The 6831-nt window shown below is 42.4% G+C and overlaps 1 protein-coding gene across 3 annotated transcripts in view; it reads left to right on the top strand.

The window, feature by feature from the left end:
• LYPD6B (LY6/PLAUR domain containing 6B) overlaps positions 1-6831 on the top strand; it is a 181705-nt gene continuing 174874 nt past the window's right edge. The window contains exon 1 of one of the 3 annotated variants that reach the window (XM_036928315.2): positions 1-123. The gene's annotated coding sequence lies outside the window, so the exon portion shown is untranslated. The remainder of the gene's footprint in view (positions 124-6831) is intronic. The other 2 variants (XM_036928316.2, XM_036928317.2) reach the window with 2 other exon arrangements.

The following is a 6831-nucleotide window of genomic DNA, read 5'->3' as shown; positions in this document are numbered from 1 at the left end:
GCGCCCCGCCCCGCTCCGCCCCGCGCGGCCGCGGCCGACGCCGGCCCCCGGCGGGCGCGCTGGGAGCCGGGGCCGGGAGCCGGGCGGGCGCGCCGAGAGGCCCGGCGGGCGCGGGCGGCTCAGGTGAGCGGGCGGGCGCGGCAGGCTGGCGGCGGCGGTCCCCGCGCCCCGGTCCTGCGTCTGCGGCGGGCGCTCGGGGCAGCGAGGCGCGCGGGGGCCCCGGCGCCGCTCCGGGGCCAACAGCGGGGAGCGACTGGACCCGGACGGAGCCGGGGCCACGGGCAGGGGCGGACCAGCGCGGGCGCTGCGTGGGCTTTTCAGAGGCACTATTTCGGCGGCGCGGGTGGGGAGCGGGGAGACCGGGGCCGGACTGCCGGGGGAGCGCGGAGCCGGGCCGGGGTTCGGGCCACAGCGGAGCGGAGCGCCCAGCTCCCGCCTCGCCCTCTGCGGCGCCGCACGAGGGCCTGCGCCGGCCGCTGCCCCCTCTGCCCGGCTCTTTACTTTTGGTATCCGTGTTGAATGAACGACCCACACTGGCGTTAGTTACCCGGGGCTTCTGGAAAGCTGAGTGTGCGAGGCTGCCCAAGCTCCAGGGGCCGGAGGCTGCAAGGCTGAAGGTCCGCGTGCCCGCAGCGTTTTGGACGTGGAGGGGGTTGTCCATCTCCCAGGGCCTGGCCATCAGCGTGAGAAAGTGGAGAAGTCAAGGGTGGTGGTGAAATTCTAGTTACTAGCTGTGTTTGACCTTGAACAAGTTACTTAACTTAGCTGATCCTGGGTTTCCTCAAAGGTAAAAATGGGTATTACAATATGACACCAGCCCTAAGTTGTATGATGTTCATAATGTACAAAGCGCCATGCTTGCTGAAAGTTCTCATTTTTTTCTTATGTGTTAATGTAACACTATGCCTCCCAAAGGTCCCTGCACATTTCTGCTCAGAAGGTAGATGCACGTGGCTCAGCTTAACCTACTTTAGGAGGGAATGGTGGTGGTGGTGTGTGTGTGTTTTGGGGTGATGGTGACACTTTTTTTTTTTTACCACTGCCTTGTTCATGGCTAGGCCTCCTCCAGGCTCTTACTTCCTGACACCATCCTAGAGGACAAGATTGAGAGGTGCCACCCCAGGCCCTGCAGATGAAAGGGGTGTTAGCCTGCTCTCACCATTACCGACCGCATTTGTCAGAATTCTTTTATTTGTATTGGGTTTGGCCACTTGAAAATTGCCTCATGCAATATAGAAACTGATTGGGTCACGTAAATGACACAGCTGAGGGTTTTAGCTTCAGGCACAGCTTGATCCAGGGGCCCATTTAAGATTGTAGGGCTTGTTCTGTCTTATATATGTATCTTGGCTCTTTCCCCTTGGTGTTGACTGATTCTTAGTATGGAGTGATAAATAGCACTGGCACCTTCAGGCTTACCTGCTTCTTCAAAGAGAGAGAGAGGTGGAGTGGGGGTGGGGAGAGCCTCAGTCTTCCTCCATCTCCTCCACCCATACAGCAAATCTTACTGATATACTAGACCAAAGCAGAGCCAGGCCATCTTGGTGGACAGGGAGTGGGTACTTTACTCACCGACCACTAGTGCCTGGGGGAGTAGTTCAGCAACTGTGATAGACCCACCCCAGCTGCTAGGGATTGGGAGGAGCCATTCCCAGTGAGAAGTCTGCATTATGGGAGGATAAAAATGGGACAGATCCCTTGCACTCTCTCTGCCTTTGCTCACTACCACCTAAAGGAAGTCTGTATTAGCATGCAGGCAGCCTGGGTGCCACATTCTGTCAGTTACCAACTCTTTATCTGGCATGGAAGGCATCCTAAAGTTCATCCTCTTGCTTTATTTTTCATTCATTCATTCACTCATTTAATATTTAAATGCCCCAAATATGCCAGGGCCTCTGCCAAGGGTGGAAATGCTCTTGAGAAGCACGCGGTCTAGTTGGAAAGGCAGATGTGCAGGTAACAGTGCCTGGGGCTGTTTATCTCTGGGGATACAGTGAAGACTTGCCAAGGGAACTCCAAGTGAGCTCTACTTGGGGGTGAACAGGGCTGTCACTCTCAGGTTGGAGAAAAGGTTGGAGAGACATCCCAAGCCGTGTGATGGGCTATCTGTTTGGTGCTTTCAGTTGTGACATTATTGCGGTTCCATTACTGTCTCACCTAAGAAGTCTGGAGGTAGGTGTTCAAAGTGGTCACAGCTCTAGGTTGGCTTCTCACAGATTCTTCTGGCTTTTCTCTGTCCTGCTCCAGGTGACTGCAGCTGCATTATGCCTTCCCACGATAATATCCAAAGCAGAAAGGGAGGGACAGGGCTTGCTTCTGTGTTTTTCTAGATACCAAAGGGCAAAATTTCTCGGCCCTGTGCCATTGGCCAGAATGAGCTCGCGCCCATCCTAAGGCAGTCACTGGCAAAGGACAAGAGAGTGGGCTATGATTGTTTTGTCCAAGCAGTCTTATGGAGCTGGGGGAGGGGCTCGTTGATGCCTTATTTCAGAAGAAAAGTGGAGTTCTGCTAGCATGGGAGAAAGTGAGACTGCCTCTCCGGCTGTTAGGTAGGCAGTCAACCGTGTCTCCCGCAGGTGGTGACAGATGATGAAAGGCATGGCCTGTATGGCAATCAGGAGAGTCCAGGATAATAGAAGTGTAGGGTGTGGTGAGGGGAGAAAGGAGCAGAGGCTGGAGCCCCATCTAGAGGCAGGAGCAGCCCCCTGGGTATCACTAAGAAGAGTTAATCGTGGTCTCCTTCCTCAAAGAATTTACTGGAAAGTTTTTCAGTTTTTTGTCTCCCATTGACAGTAGCAACAGTGGCTTGCGGTATGGTAGTAACTCTGTAGGGGTGGAGGAATGAATGTAGCAAGGGATCATTTGAAAAAGCCTCCCAGCTGGTTCTGCTATGCCTCCCATTCCCCAATCCCTCCCCTCGCCTTCCATACCTACTCTTGAGAACACTTGTTTACCTTAAATCATGGCTGCATCTCAGTATTGTTACCTGTGTTCATACTAACAGGCTGGGGCTTGGTGAAGACGCAGTTAGTGGTAGATCCTAGACTAGAAAACATTCTCCTGATGTTAAAAGTCCAGCAGGTAAATACTCTCTAGTTGTGCTTAGTAAGAAACCAGCCTCTACTGTCTACTGCTTTTAAAGCATTTAGCCTGTTTTCATTTCAGATATGAGGTGTGCTGCTTTTTTTTCCATTTGATATGGTGGGCATTGGTGAGAATTTGGAATTAGATTGGGCAATCAAGGTGCTTCTCTCAGATCCTCCATCCTTGATATCTCCTTAGCACAGAAACTGGTAAAAAAGATCTGGTCAATAATCCTGGAAAAATGGAGGGAGAGGGAGGGCAGCATATCTTACTTCCATGAGCCGTAGGTATTGCCATGGGCTGGGCAGGATCACTGGTAGGGCGAGGTGCCTTGGGAAGTCAACGATCCACAAATAGTTACTGAGCACCTACTATGTGCCAGACACTGTTTTGGGTACTGGCGATAAAAGAGTACACGAGAAAGACAAACTCTTCTCATGGGCTGACAATCTACTGGAAGGAGACTCATTTGTCTTTTGTCTCCTATGTCAGGTGATGAGAAGTACTTTAATACAAAGTAAAATAGGTTAAGAGAAGAGTGCAATTGTTGGAAACAAACTGGGCATCATGCTGGAAATCTTCAAGGTTTATTCTTTGTCTGGTTTGCAGCAGAGAAATAATGGCCTGAGCAAGGTATGGTATGGGGCAAAAAAAGACAGCCGTTCACTTGAGTAAAGAGAGTTACATATTGAATAACTTGATCTTAAAGCATTTCTTTCATGCAGAATCTCTTTGTTTCTTTGTTATATCTCACGTTGTTCCCAAACATGTTTTACAATGACTTGTAAAACATGGTACCAGGTGATGAGAAATAAGTGAAGAAATATGAGCAAAGGGAAAATAAGAGTCATTTCTTTCATCACTGTGTTTGAGAATTGTTTAGTTTTGGTAGCAGGGGAAGGAGGAAGTATGGTGATTAAAAATATGGTGATTCATGCTCAGGGTTTATAATTTAGAAGGTGAGAAAATAAGTTCTGATGCTTCAGAAAGTTTATTTTTTTGTAATTAAAGAACCCATTTTTTGATAGGAAAAATACTAAGGACTTATATGATATTTATCTCCTGAGTTCAAGGAAAACTACTAGATTTTTAGGTCACTATTAAAGTGGGTCAAAGGTTAACAGATCAAAATCCTAATTCTTGGGTTAAATAATATTATACAAGTGAAAATTGGTGAGAAGTTATGTTTGGATCCATAGTGGATTTGAAAAAAAATACAAATTTAAATAAAAATTCATAATATAGAAGTCTTATGCAGAGGTAATTTTTACTACCTATTTTTATTGGGTTGTTTTCTTATTGTTGAGTTTTGAGGGTTCTTTACATCATCTGGATATAACTTCTTCTTCAGAAATGTGATTTGCAAATAGTTTCTCCCAGGCTGTGCCTTATTTTTTATTCCCATAACAGTGTCTTTCTCTGGACAAAAGTTTTTAACTTTGATAAACAAACCAATTTATCAATTGTTTTTGTGAACCAAATTTTGTTGTTAGATTAAGACTACTTTGCCTAACCAAACGTCTTGAAAATTTTCTGTTTTCTTCTAGAAGTGTCATAGTTTTATGTTTTTCTGCTTAGGTCTATGATCCATTTGGATTAATTTTTTATGAGGTGTAAAATATGAGTCAAGGTTTTTTTTTCTTTATTGGCAGTCCAGTTGTTCCAGCACCATTTGTTGAAAAGACTGCCTTGCCCTACTGTATTGTCTTGACATTTTTGTCAAAAATAAATTTGCCTTAAATGTAGGGGTTTATTTCTAGATTCTCAGTTCTGTTCCACTGATCTATTTGCCCACTTTGTGTCAACACTACACTGTCTTGATTACTATAACTTTATAAGTTTTAAAAGCAGATAGTATAAATCCTCTAACTTCATTATTTTTCAAAATTGTTATGGCTCTTTCAGTTCCTTTGCTTTTCCATATGAATTATAGAATCAGCTTGTTAATATCTACAAAAAATCCTGCTGGGATTTTGAGTGGGGTTACATTGAATCTATCAAATCATTTTAGGAAGAATTGACATCTTTACAAGATTGAGTCTTCCAGTCCATGAACATAATGTATCTTATTTCTCCATTTATTTAAGTCTTCTTTGATTTTTCTGTCAGCATTCTGTAGAATCTGTAGTTCTCTAGATATAGACCTTGTACATGTTTTGTTATATTTATACTTAAGTATCTTATTTTGGGGGTTGCTATTGTTGCTAGTACATTGAAATGCAACTGATTTTTGTATATTGATATTGTATTCTGTTAGCTCGCTGAAGCCACTTATTTGCTCCAGGAGGTTTATTGTAGATTTTTTGTTACTTTCTACAAAGATAATCATGTCAACTATGAATAAAGACAGTTTTATTTCTTCGTTTCCAATCTGAATGCCTTTTTTTTTCTTTCCTACTGCACTAAGAATTCTAGTGCAGTGTTGAATAGGAATGGTGAGAGAGAACACCTTTGCCTTGTTTCTTAATATAGGAGGAAAGTGATTTTTCACTATTAAGTATTATGTTAGCTAAGGTTTTTTGTAGATGTCCTATGAAGTTAAGGAATTTCCCTTGTATTCCAAGCTTACTGAGAGTTTTTACTGTGGATGGATTTTGAATTTTGTTGAATGCTTTTACTCCATCTATAGGCAGGACCATGTGATTTTTCTTCATATTTAATATGGCAAATTTTATTGATTGATTTTCAAATGTTGAACCAGCCTTACATTCCTGGGATAAACTTCGCTTGGTTGTGTTATATTTTTGGGAGAGACTGTGTAGGATTAACATTATTTCTTCCTTCATTGTTTGGTAGAATTTATTAGATGAAACCATCTGGGCCTAGCGTTTTCTTTGATAGAAGGTTTTTAACTGTAAATTTAATTTCTTATTAGATATAGGACAATTCAGTTTACCTATTTCTTCTTGATAAGTTTTGGTAGTTTTTATCTTTCAAGGAATTGTTCTATTTCAACTAAATTGTCAAATTTATGGATATAGAATTGTTTGTGGTGTTCTCATATTATCCATTTAATGTCTGTGGGATCTGTAGTGATGTTCCCCTTTCATTCCTGATATTGGAAATTTAATTGTGTCTTCAGTCTTTTTCTTACTTAGTCTTTCTAGAAGTTTACCAATTTTGTTGGTCTTTTCAAAGATTCAGATTCTGGTTTCATTAATTTTGTCTTTTTTTCTGCTTTCAGTTTTATTGATTTCTTCTCGTTAGTACTTCTTTCTCCTTGCTTTGAGTAAAAAAAAATTTACTCTATTTTTTTAAAGGAATAAGCTTATATTACTAATCTGAGAGCTTTAAAGTGTTTTGTAGATGTATTTAGTGTATTTAGTGCTACACATTTCCTGCTAATGCTGCTTTAGCTGCAGTCCACAATTTTGATATGTATATTTTTACTTTTTCATTTGTTTAAAATTAAGATGTTTAAAAACTTCCCTTGAGACTTCCTCTTGGTCTGTGTGTTATTTCAAAGTATGTCATTTAGTTTTCAAGTATTTGGGAATTCTCCAAAAGTCTTTCTGTTACTGATTTCTAGTTTAATTCTGTTACCATCCCACAATATAATGATTTCTTTTTAACTTGTTCACAAAGAGTTTTCTTTGATAGAAAGTTTTCAACTGTAAATTTAATTTCTTATTAGATATAGGACAATTCAGTTTACCTATTTCTTCTTGATAAGTTTTGGTAGATTTTTATCTTTCAAGGAATTGTTCTATTTCAACTAAATTGTCAAATTTATGGATATAGAATTGT

This window comes from Manis pentadactyla, chromosome 8 (assembly GCF_030020395.1).
Source record: "Manis pentadactyla isolate mManPen7 chromosome 8, mManPen7.hap1, whole genome shotgun sequence".
NCBI classification, from domain to species: Eukaryota; Metazoa; Chordata; class Mammalia; order Pholidota; family Manidae; genus Manis; species Manis pentadactyla.
The sequence above is the reverse complement of the archived record's forward strand: the minus strand, read 5'-3'. Positions and strand labels throughout refer to the sequence as shown.